The sequence below is a fragment of the Oncorhynchus mykiss genome, chromosome 15 (genome assembly GCF_057628025.1).
Source record: "Oncorhynchus mykiss isolate SJ-2025 chromosome 15, ASM5762802v1, whole genome shotgun sequence".
Taxonomy (NCBI): domain Eukaryota; kingdom Metazoa; phylum Chordata; class Actinopteri; order Salmoniformes; family Salmonidae; genus Oncorhynchus; species Oncorhynchus mykiss.
In genome coordinates, this window is record NC_143036.1 from 36,762,879 (window position 1) to 36,775,864 (window position 12,986).

At 40.5% G+C, this 12,986-nt stretch overlaps 1 protein-coding gene across 4 annotated transcripts in view; it reads right to left on the reverse strand.

Moving 5' to 3' along the window:
• Window positions 1-12,476, reverse strand: part of LOC110490023 (zinc finger protein 438) — a 105,949-nt gene extending 93,473 nt beyond the window's left edge. For 2 of the 4 annotated variants that reach the window (XM_021563107.3, XM_036944307.2), the window contains exon 1: window positions 12,353-12,473. The gene's annotated coding sequence lies outside the window, so the exon portion shown is untranslated. Of the gene's footprint in view, window positions 1-12,352 lie in introns of all 4 variants that reach the window. The other 2 variants (XM_021563106.3, XM_090199955.1) reach the window with 2 other exon arrangements.
• Between the last annotated feature and the right edge of the window lie 510 nt (window positions 12,477-12,986).

A 12,986-nucleotide genomic window follows, 5' to 3' on the forward strand; every position in this document is an offset into this window, starting at 1 on the left:
CGACGGCCCTTAACCTCTCTGAGCACGGAACCCGGTAGCAGGCTGAAATTCCACAACATACGTGATCTCTACATAAATAGTCATATTAAACATTCATGAAAATACAAGTGTCTCACATGTATCGAAAGCCTAGAATCTTGCTAATCCAACTGTGTTGTCAGATTTAAAAAAGGATTTACTGCAAAAGAATACGATGTGATTATCTGAGTATAGAGCACATAAAAAACAACAATTTCAACCAGCACAGGCGTAACATAATCAAACTGCATTAAATTGTTTACCTTTGACGATCTTCGTCTGTTTGCAATCCCAATGCTCATTGTCACACAATGAATGATCTTTTGCTCGATAAAATCCGTTTTTATAGCCTAACACCTTTTGTGAACCGCGTGTCGTGAATTCCGTCTCATTCCATTTGACGACACATTCCAGGTAAATAACCCACACAGAACGTGACTTTTCCAGTCATGTTTGGTTTCATTGCAATCAATTGATTTGTTTGTAACACAACCAAACCTGATGGGCCATTTCGCGGGACGTACTGACTGAAAGAAACATCACTGTAATGACATCACTGTGCACCAATGATATGACCACTGTTTCGTTGATTGACTGTATTTTAACCCAATGACCACTGATCGTCTTGAAATCTAGCTGGGTAGATCGCCAATGAGCTGAGATAAGCGGCAATATGCAATGGTTGTGTGTTGGAAGACCAACCCATGTCGTAAACTCCAGCGACAAGAGAGTCATACGCTATTGAAGTTTTATTCCGGAAAGAGCTACGCATTTTTACGCACAGCGTTGTTTTGGTAAACGCGCAGATTCAGCTGTTTCCATATCAATCAGCATGGCGATTGAGTCAGGGAAAGCTACATCTAAGTCTAGATATACAGATGTACACACAATTTTAGAAGAAATTGATCGGAAAAGTGAGACAGAGATTGTTGTAGGACGATTCATTTAGCGATTCCCAAGTGGAGGAATATTTTTTGAACGGAGAGGACACCGTTGTAGCGACTGTGTATATATAATATGTAACGTGCCTGCAGAAGAGGAACAATGTCACCGTTTTGGACTGGTAAGTTCTTCTCATGTTGTTTGAAATTAATAATATAAAATATTAATTTGTGAAATGAAATAGCCTATTTGAGGCTGTTGAGGGGAGGGCAGGCCCACAACAATGGCCAAAGTGAAATGGAGACGGTAGATGCAGCTGGTCTGTCATAATGTAATAGAGACAGTAGATCTAGCTGAAATGTCATAATATAAAAGAGACAGTAGATGTAGCAGGTCTATAATAATATATTCAACCTTATGTTCCCTGTACTTGTGTGTGTGTGTGTGATATATAATATATATAATACCTCAGCAGCACAATATTGTGTAGAGCTTTGGCAAAGTGGGTGGGGTTATATCCTTCCTGTTTGGCCCTGTCCGGGGGTGTCCTCGGATGGGGCCACAGTGTCAGTGTCTCCTGACCCCTCCTGTCTCAGCCTCCAGTATTTATGCTGCAGTAGTTTATGTGTCGGGGGGCTAGGGTCAGCTTGTTATATCTGGAGTACTTCTCCTGTCCTATTCGGTGTCCTGTGTGAATTTAAGTGTGCTCTCTCTAATTCTCTCTCTCGGAGGACCTGAGCCCTAGGACCATGCCTCAGGACTACCTGACATGATGACTCCTTGCTGTCCCCAGTCCACCTGGCCATGCTGCTGCTCCAGTTTCAACTGTTCTGCCTTATTATTATTTGACCATGCTGGTCATTTATGAACATTTGAACATCTTGGCCATGTTCTGTTATAATCTCCACCCGGCACAGCCAGAAGAGGACTGGCCACCCCACATAGCCTGGTTCCTCTCTAGGTTTCTTCCTAGGTTTTGGCCTTTCTAGGGAGTTTTTCCTAGCCACCGTGCTTCTACACCTGCATTGCTTGCTGGTTGTGGTTTTAGGCTGGGTTTCTGTACAGCACTTTGAGATATCAGCTGATGTACGAAGGGCTATATAAATCAATTTGATTTGATTGCTTGCTAGCTAGGCTAACTACCTTGCTGGCTAGCTAACCAGGTAACATTAACCAAGTGAGCATGTTATGAGGACAGGGCTGCTCGCTTGGTGAAGTGTACTTTTGATTATTTACTTATTCAAACACACCGTCACTGGCAAGCTACTCACCGTCAAACCACCATGCCCACTCTCTGATTCTCACATCGTGACTTACGGGCTGAATAAGGTTCAATGAGCAGCTCTTGGAGCGCCCTCTTCAGGCAACCATTTAACCTTTTTTTTTAAATGGCATCAAATGAGCACATTTGATGTATATAATAAGTGTTTTATTGGTGGAATAAAGGCCGATACAAATATTTCAATGACAAGGCTAATATCGGCTGATAATCGTCAAACAATTGATCTAGACCAGTGTCATTCTTCATGTCATATCATAACTAAAGACAGTATTTTCCTTACAGCTTCTCCTCATATGTAACAGTCCTTATTGCAACAAACGATTGACAAAACAATAAGATAGATCATCAAAAAGAATATTCTGATATGTAACTATCAATGTTTTCCCCATTATCACTAAAATATACTAAAACAGGATGTCATGAGGTTGTGGTAATTTCAGTTTTGTCATATTATTTAAAAAGTTAATTAACACCAGAGCCACGATTTCCTCTCATCAACTGACTGTGGCTCAGAACTGGCGCCAGAGAATGTGATTATACTCAACACAAATATAAAACAACTATTTCAATGATTTTACTGACTAACAGATCATATGAGGAAATCTGTCAATTGCAATAAATGTATTAGGTCCTAATCTATTGCTTTCACATGAAAGGTAATACAGATATGCATCTGTTGGTCACAGATACCTTAAAAATTAGCTTCAGGATCTCGTTCATTCAAATTGCCATTGAGAAAAAGGCAATTGTGTTCGTTATTCGTAGCTTATGCCTGCCAATACCATAACATTAAATTCTCTGGAAAAAGCACAAGGTGTGTAATGATCCTGCTGTTTAATCAGCTTCTTGATATGCCACATCAGTCAAGTCAGGTGGATGGATTATCTTGGCAAAGGAGAAATGCTCACTAACAGGGATGTAAACAAATTTGAGAGAAATAAGAGTGTGTGTATTAGAGTTCGACCGATTAATCGGAATGGCCGATTGGCAGATTAACACCTTTATATAATCTTTATTTAACTAGGCAAGTCAGTTAAGAACACATTTTATTTTCAATGACGGCCTAGGAACAATGGGTTAACTGCCTTGATCAGGGGCAGAATGACAGATTTTCACCTTGTCAGCTCGGGGGATCCAATCTTACAACCTTAACTAGTCCAACGCAATAACGACCTGCCTCTTTCTCGTTGCACTCCACAAGGAGGCTGCCTGTTATGCGAATGCAGTAAGCCAAGGTAAGTTGCTAGCTAGCATTAAACTTATCTTATAAAAAACAATCAATCAATCATAATCACGAGTTAACTACACATGGTTGATGATATTATTAGATATTATCTAGCGTGTCCTGCTTGCATATAATCTGACTGAGCATACAAGTATCTGACTGAGCGGTGGTAGGCAGAAGCAGGCGCGTAAACATTCATTCAAACAGCACTTTTGTGCGTTTGGCCAGCAGCTCTTCGTTGTGCGTCAAGCATTGCGCTGTCTATGACTTCAAGCCTATCAACTCCCGAGATGAGGCTCGTGTACCCGAAGTGAAATGGCTAGCTAGTTAGCGCGCGCTAATTGTCATTGTGTTGCTGGTTCGAGCCCAGGGAGGAGCGAGGAGAGGGACGGAAGCTATACTGTTACACTGGCAATACTAAAGTGCCTATAAGAACATCCAATAGTCAAAGGTTAATGAAATGCAAATGGTATAGAGGGAAATAGTCCTATAATTCCTATAATAACTACAACCTAAAACTTCTTACCTGGGAATATTGAAGACTCGCGTTAAAAGGAACCACCAGCTTTCATATGTTCTCATGTTCTGAGCAAGGAACTGAAACGTTAGCTTTCTTACATAGCACATATTGCACTTTTACTTTCTTCTCCAACACTTTGTTTTTGCATTATTTAAACCAAATTGAACATGTTTCATTATTCACTTAAGGCTAAATTGATTTTATTGATGTATTATATTAAGTTAAAATAAGTGTTTATTCAGTATTGTTGTAATTGTCATTATTACAAATAAATGTAAAAAAAATAATAATAATAGTCTGATTAGTTGGTATCGGCTTTTATGGTCCTCCTATAATCGGTATCGGCGTTGAAAAATCATAAATCGGTCGACCTCTAATGTGTATAGAACATCACTGGGATATTTTATTTCAGCATCATGAAAACACTTTACATGTTGCGTTTATATTCTTATTATTATTACTAAACAATGAACAACTGAAATAACATTGAATAAATGAATGGCTTACTAAGCATAATCCCCTCCCTAGCCTACTCTATAAAAAAAAAAATGCTAATCTTGTCACAAAGTAAAACCACGTCCACTTCAAACACTTTCTTCTAAGCACAATTTAGGCCTAACCAGGGAATGAAGCATTCAATAGTCTATTACAGTACCTGTACCACATCCAAAATATGGACCTTATTCATTATTCAGATTTAAATGCACTTTCCTTGTAGCAGGTCTGCACTGTTCCACTTACAAGGTGTTCTTCTGCAGGCCTGAATAGATAGTAAGGCCCTCTAACACCCTGACTACACCTCTCGCGTCTGCGTTACCAAGGGCTAAAATAGAAGTCAGTTCTATTTGTGACGCATATCACGCTGCAAGTCCTACCACTCCCATCTCCTCATTGGTTTATAGAAGCAGATACCCTCGTGCCATCTCCTCATTGGTTATACCCACGTGGGTGATTGAAAGACGAATTGTGTTGTCGTGGTACTACGATGAAAGTTTAGATGCGAATCACCATATAAGTTCAAAGAAGAAAAGGCCTGGAAGGAAGAGAGATGACAAGAAACGAGTCGGTTGAACATTTTATGTGTGGATTAATTTCAGGTAAAATAACTCAATGTGTATATCCCAGGACAAATTAGCTAGCAACAACAAGCTAGCTAAATAGGACAAATTAGCTAGCAAGTGCAAGCTAGCTAGCTAAATTGCTATAAATGTTTAACCTCTCTAGGGTAGGGGGCAGCATTCGGAATTTTGGATGAAAAGCATGCCCAAATTAAACCGCCTGATACTCGGGCCCAGAAGATATGATATGCATATAACTGGTAGATTTGGATAGAAAACACTCTAAATTTTCCAAAACTTAAAATAGTGTCTGTGAGTATAACAGAACTGATTTGGCAGGTGAAAACCTGAGAAAAATCCATTCAGGAAATAGTTTTTGTTTTGTAGTTTTCTATTCAATGCCATGACAGTATCCATTGACTTTGGACTCAATTTGCAGTTCCTATGACTTCCACTAGATGTAAACAGTCTTTAGAAATTGTTTCAGGCTTGTATTCTTATAAATGAGGGAGTAAACCAGTCAATGAGTGGACGCTGACGTGTCACAGAGCTTTTTCATGCGCAATCCCGAGAGAGTGCATTTCTTGTTTACCTTTTATATTTCTCGTTGTTATTGTCCGGTTGAAATATTATAGATCATTTAGGCTAAAAACAACATGAGGATTGAATATAAACATCATTTGACATGTTTCTATGAATTTTACAGATGCAATATGGATTTTTTGTCTGCCTGCTTTGACTGTGTTTGAGCCTGTGGATTACTGAAGAAAACACAAACAAAAACGGGAGGTTTTTGGATATAAAGAGACTATCGAACAAAAGGAACATTTATTGAGTAAATTAATGTCTTCTGAGTGCCACCATATGAAGATCATCAAAGGTAAGGCTTGTTACTGTTTGTAATAATTTGTCAACTGGGCTATGTTCTGGGCTAGGTATGTTCTGGGCTAGGTATGCTTTCGCCGAAAAGCATTTTATAAATCTGACACCGTGGTTGGATTAACAAGAAGTTCATCTTTAAACCTATGTAAAATATGTTTTGTTTTCTGAATTTTTATAATGAGCATTTCTGTATTTGAATTTGGCGCTCTGCAATCTCACTGGATGTTGGCCAGATGGGACGCTCGTCCCACATACCCTAGAGAGGTTAATGCTTTTCGACCTGTCCCCAAATCAATGTAATGGGTTCAGAGTTTGTTGTGATATTTTAACCTGCGTGTCGTGATCGCGTTTGGTGTGGGGGGACAAAATAAATGTATGCACAATGGTGCACGTGCGCAGCCGGTTTGGGTTCTGTGTAAGGTAGAATCGCTTGATTTTTCATGAAATACCTTTCAGGATAATCTATAGGCTAAATTGAGGTCAGGTTGGTCAACTTCTTTTACAGATGTTTTCACCATTCAAGCTGATAAAAAGGGAGAGAAAAAGCTTTAACATTCAATAACTCATTGTTCAGAAAAATTCAGAAGTAGGTTTGGCGAGGGAATGACACTGTTTGGAGCTACATCCACACCCCATAACCAGCACATTAGGCTGCAGTGAGCGAGCCAGCTAGGCTGCAGGAAAGGACAATCGGCTGGTAAACTGGATAACAACTATTTAAATCAAATTTTATTTGTCACATGCGCAGAATAAAACAGCTGTAGACCTTACTGTGAAATGCTTACTTAAAAACTTCAGACCAGTTGAGTATCTGGAGTGTCAACATTTGTGGGTTCGATTACAGGCTCAAAATGGCTAGAAACAAAACAATTTTGACAGCCTATTCTCATTCTGAGAAATAAAGGCTACATGTGAGAACACTGTGCACTATTCCCTTCACAGAACAGAGCAAACTGGGTCTAACCAGAATAGACAGAAGTGGGAGGCCCCGGTGCACAACTGAGCAAGAGGACAAGTACATTAGTGTCTAGTTTGGGGACTTGTGAAGTGTCTGTTTCTCAACTGGCAGCTTCATTAAATAGTACCCGCAAAACACCAGTCTCAACGTCAACAGTGACGAGGCAACTCCGGGATGCTGGCCTTCTTGGCAGAGTTCTCTCCCAGACTGGCCAATAAAAAGAAAAGATTAAGCCGGGCAAAATAACAAACACTGACAGTCGCACTCTTCAAATGCCAACAGACATCGGCCCGATGTCTAGTTTAACACATATGTGCAAAATCGAGGTCAAAGCTGGATGTACATACCTATATAAAGTAGGTACATGACATAATGACGCCAAGTAAAATTTTGCACTACACGTGCAACACAGCATTCCAAACCTAGCCCACAATGTCTGCTGTGTGGATCGAGCAGTCAACAAGTCAAGCAGTCATTTGAAAGAGTAAGAACATTTCAGTAAGACAATTCAAAGGCGAAATCCATTAAAAGGCCAAGATAATGGAATTCATTGCCCTTGACAATCAACCGTTCTCTGTCGTGGGTGATGTTGACTTTCGCAGACTGGTCGTTCACCGGTACACACTACCATGTGCTCTATTTTTCAGATGTTGCCCTACTGGAGTTACACAGTAATAGCATCACTGCTATTAGTTTCACGACTGCACCAGCGATAGCAGCCCCATGAGCATGCAGAGTCTGACAGTACAGTGGGTCATCGAGGATTTCGTACTGAGGAAAGTTGTATTGCATGCTCATGAATATGCGTGTTGTTAAACCGCTACTGCCATTTCAATGGCATTTGAGAACATCTTTAAACATCAACACACTAACTAGCTCCATTCGAAACAACTGATTCAAGAAATAAGCTCATCAACTGTGCCTGCAGCAGAAGTGATACCCTCTGTCGTGGCATTGAAACGCCTGCTCAACAAAACTGCCGACACAGGCTGTGAACAAGCGAGTTGGTGGCACTCTCTCTTTACTGTGTCTTCACCATGCTCGACAAGGACCGCTACTTTGACGCAGACGAGAAACAGGGTTTACGTGAAATGTTGCATACACAATTGAACAAGATGGAAACGGACACAGTAAAATGAGCACTGAGGAAGAGAGGCCATGGACAGACAGCTGAAACTTCACTGCTTAACATGTATGATGAAATCCTGGTTGAGAATGAAACGACTGGACAACGAAACAGCACAGCAAGTAAGTGAAATAAATAGGTTTTGATTATGTTTTACTGGTAATGGGGACATACATAAATGCCAACAAAATAACTTTTTGGTCAGTGTGGTGTGTGTGTAACCTTTATTTACCTAGGCAAGTCAGTTAAGAACAAATTCTTACTTACAATGACGGCCTACCCCGGCCAAACCCGGAAGAATTGGTTCGAAAAAAGGGAGTCTCCTCTGTTGTTTGGAACTGGTTTGGCTTTAAGATATCTGACCTCGACCAACAAACAGTACTTTGTAAGTTGTGTCAAGCATTGTGCTAGCCAAAGGTGGAAACACCAGCAATCTTTTTCACCACCTGAAAACAATGCATGTGTGCGAATATGAAGAATCTCCCAGAATGCGTGCAACAAACGCCAGAGCAGCAGCCAGATCCGCACTCAGCTACCATTCAAGGTATCATTCGTTAGTGGTACTCCCTATGACAAGAAGAGCAAGTGGAATGAGATAACGAGTGCAATTACATATCACATAGCGAAAGACATGGAACCAACGCAAACGGTGGAGAAAGACGGTTTCAGGAAGTTGATTCAAACTCTAGACCTAAGATAAGAGATCCCGAGCTGTAAATACTTCAGCAAAACATGTCTGCCAAAACTCTACACAGAATGTCGGGACAGAGTTGCCAACGAAAGCAGGAATCAGGAGGATAAAATGGTCAGATTTGCCAAATGGAGGGCGAGGGAGAGCTTTGTATGCGTCTGTGTGTGTGGAGTAAAGGTGGTCTAGAGTTTTTTTCCTCTGTTTGCATATGTGACATGCTGGTAGAAATTAGGTTAAACGGATTTAAGTTTTCCTGCATTAACGACCCCAGTCACTAGGAGCGCCACTTCTGGATGAGCATTTTCTTGTTTGCTTATGGCCTTATACAGCTCTTTGAGTGCGGTCTTAGTGCCAGCATCGGTTTGTGGTGGTAAATAGATGGCTACTAATAATATAGATGAGAACTCTCTTGGTAGATAGTGTGGTCTACAGCTTATCATGAGGTATTCTACCTCAGGCGAGCAATACCTTGAAACTTCTTTAATATCAGACATTGCGCACCAGCAGTTATTGACAAATAGACACCCCCGCCCCTCGTCTTACCAGACGTAGCTGCTCTGTCCTGCCGATGCACAGAGAAGCCAACCAGCTCTATATTATCCCTATAGTCGTTCAGCCATGTCTCGGTGAAAGATAAGATATTACCGTTTTTTTTATGTCCTGTTGGTAGGATAGTCTTAATCGTAGATCATCCAGTTTGTTTTCCAATGATTACACATTGGCCAATAATACGGATGGTAGCGGTGGTTTACCTAGTCGTCAGCAAAATCTTACAAGGCATCCCACCCTCCTCCCACATTTTATTTTCTTCACGCGGATGATGGGGATTTAGGCCTTGTCTCGACAAAGCAGTATATCCTTCGCGTCGGACTCATTAAAGAAACAATCTTTGTCCAGTTTGAGTTGTTCTGATGTCCAGAAGCTCTTTTCGGTCATAAGAGACAGTAGCAGCAATATTATGTACAAAATTGAGTTACAAACAATGCGAAAAAACAAAACAAAATAGCACAGTTGATTAGGAGCCCGTAAAACGGCAGCCATCCCCTCAAGCGCAATTACCTTCCATCTTCTAAATTAAGTTCCAGACTAATTTAAATGCATCCTCTGTGTTTTGATCACCCTTTTTGTGAACCCTTTTATTTGAATAAATATGCCAGCCTTGCCTGGTTTAATACATGCCTCTGTGTATTGAATCTCTCATTGTCATCCAACCAGCCACACCTAGTGATTCATTACATAGGCTCATTTAGCAAAATGGTAATACTGGATTTTTCATTGTGTAAATTTAGCTAAGAATCATACTGGGGCATAACCATTTTGACAGCAAGATTACACCATCAATGACCATATCATTGAGAATGCATTACACACAAAATACAGAATGTACTGTGTTTGTGTATATTTTTGCATGTAGTCTCACCTTGCATAGCAGCTCTCAGTTCATACCATGAAATGATACTCTACCTGTACAACCTAACTATTCTCCAGAACTAACTCTAGAACTAACTATTCTCCAGATTTGGCACGCGTCTAATATACTTTCTTGTTCTTTCATTTAAAATGTACTGACTGCATTTAAGATAAGTAGAGTTGAGCTCTAGTTCAGGGTTGTACTAATTAGTCAAAACACTTCAAATGTTTTGTTTTGTAACTAAAATTAGGGTTTCTATTAGACAAATCCAGGGAGGTCCTTCCTGGTTTCGTTCCGTTTAAGAAACATTTTGCAACCGAATCGGTGGAATGAATACACCTCTCCTTTCTTTCTTGAGATTTGGGTTGTGATATAGTTGAGAGTCAAACAGTAGAGTTGAGCACTAGTTCAACTTCAGTAAAGCGATTTCTCTCCATTCTCTCCTACATCATACGAGCGATATTGACTTGGTTATGATTGACCGGAAATGTTATATAAACAGCCATTCCTCCTTAACTCTCTCTCCCCTCCCGCCACATGTGAAACCACACTGTAGCGCCTAACATGCCAAAGTAAACGACCCACATCTTTCAAACAGTGTGTTTACACTAGATCAGAGTAAAACATTTCCACTGGATAACACTGTACTGTATCTGACCTTCTTACTAAAAACTGAGAGAATGTTCAGTGTTACAGTAAAGAAATGCATTAGGCATAATTACAAATACTTTATCATTAGCACTGCATGCTATTTGTTTGCCTGGATACCCAAACGCTATGCCACGCCCAGTTTCTTCTCCGTAAGGAGTCTGGATCTGATTACAACCCCGACGACGTCCCATTGTAGACTGTCTGATTAGTCGCAGAAACCGATGAGTTGGGCCAGAGCCAGAACACACGTGGGTAAAGCGGCGTTTAAAAATGTGTCATTGGCTTTGATATTCTGATAGGTTAGAGATTATCCAATCTCTTTGTTCTGTACAACACTCCTCATTTTGATGTCACCACAAACGACTTCAATTATAGCAGTCTCACACGGAAGTATGCTAGCTAGTGAATGATAGAGCAGCAGAATAAATCAGTTTGAGTTGTCAGGCAAGCTATTCGTAGGACTGTGGTCCATTTGATAGAGGTAGAAGTAGGTATATTTGTCCACATGCTGCTTGAGGGAAAGCAAAACAAACGCCATAGATTTGTAAGGAAATCACCCTGGAACACAACACAAACATGTAAGGAGACATTGTCATCACTCTGTCCAGGGCTAAGATTTGAGATGTCTTTCCCATTAGTGGAAAGTTCCCCCCTGCCATCATAAAGCCACCTCAGTTAATCACACCATAGCCCTCCCTTGGTGTGTCCTCTGAAACACTGACAGTGCATATTCAGTGTTGCTCCAGACATTTAGGCCTACTGCCATTCATCTGACTGCATGCTGTTCTTTTCCTCTGTCATCATGAAATAGGACATGCAATATTTTAAGGGGGGCATGTTTAACAATAACATGTATCATAATAAATTAACATTGCGCTAACAAATGGCAGTACCTTCAGAGTACTTCAGATAAGTAACCTCTTCCCCAAGCTAATTGCAAATGCGTGGAAGTGAAATCATCCCGTGAGAAAAGCCTTGCTACAGGTGGGCCTCGAATTCTCAATTACAAAACAACTTAGTGAACTACTGTGTTCTTTTACTATAAATAATTAAATCGTACCTATTAAACTATTGCACGGGGGATTTGTCTATATAGGCCAGGCAACCATCAGTGCAAACAAGCATTTCGCGAAACTCGTAATAACATCTGCTAACCATATGTATGTGACCAATACAATTTGATATTTATGGCACCTGTAGCCCTATAAATGAAGCGCGGCGTCATTTATAGGGCCATGGCACCTGCACAGGTAAATGTAGTATCAGTATACAGTGCATAAAACTACCCAGTTACATTATTGGTATCATATAGATTTTCTAAATGCAACTACGAATGGCATAAAGCTAATCTGTTTTCTTGTCTGATCCTGAAAGTGCCATGGACGACTGACCTATATGACGTGTGCTGATATGACTGTAAATACACGGCTGTCGTGTTTGGAGAGGAGAGCAGATATTTCGCACACCTAAATAAACGGACAGTACACTGGTTATTTATGATTTCCTGATGTACAATGTTATGGAAAGGCCTAAGCCTGCTATCGCTCTCTGTCGTTACATTCCTATTGGCTGACATTACCTCCGCAATACAGCAAGCCCATTGGGTTACGCTTTGACGAAATTGTCGAGGTATTTTAAGACATCTCACCTGTATCCCCAGTTGTTTTGGAGGCTTCTTCGTTAATTTGTAAATTGCGACATATTCAATTCTTGCAGAACGGCCGATCTTCCAAACTGTTTCTCGACAGACATTTTGAGCAGTACCTCCAGCCAGGGACGGCAGGTGAGAGAGTAGTAAGTAGACCGTTTTTCAATCCAAATTGTAGTCAAATGTCTGTTTTTAATAGTGAGAAAATGCGAAACTGTAAATATAGTATGCTTTGATTACGATATTTTTCATGCATTTTGTAAAGAATGGAATGTATCGCAGTCGCATAGTTTCCCGAAACCCTCTTTTCGAGTGGAATGGTATGGCTCGTAGAATGTAGCCAATGAGCGGCGTTGAAATGTAAACCTCCAATATTGTCAAGAGGAAAGGGGTTGGGGTCCTTTGGGGTCCTTTGCCTGACGCTTGCACGTACAGTGGAGTGAACAGAGGGGAATGATGAGAATGAGTACATGTTTCAGAGGACAGCTCTGCAATGTTCTATGCTGCCTGTCAAGATCTGTACACACAATATAATAGCCTATGCCAGCCTTGGTTACAATATATGTGGATTTCACATAGGTATAGGTCTAGGTTTAGGTTTATTAGAACATCTTGGTAAATACTGCAGAAACAT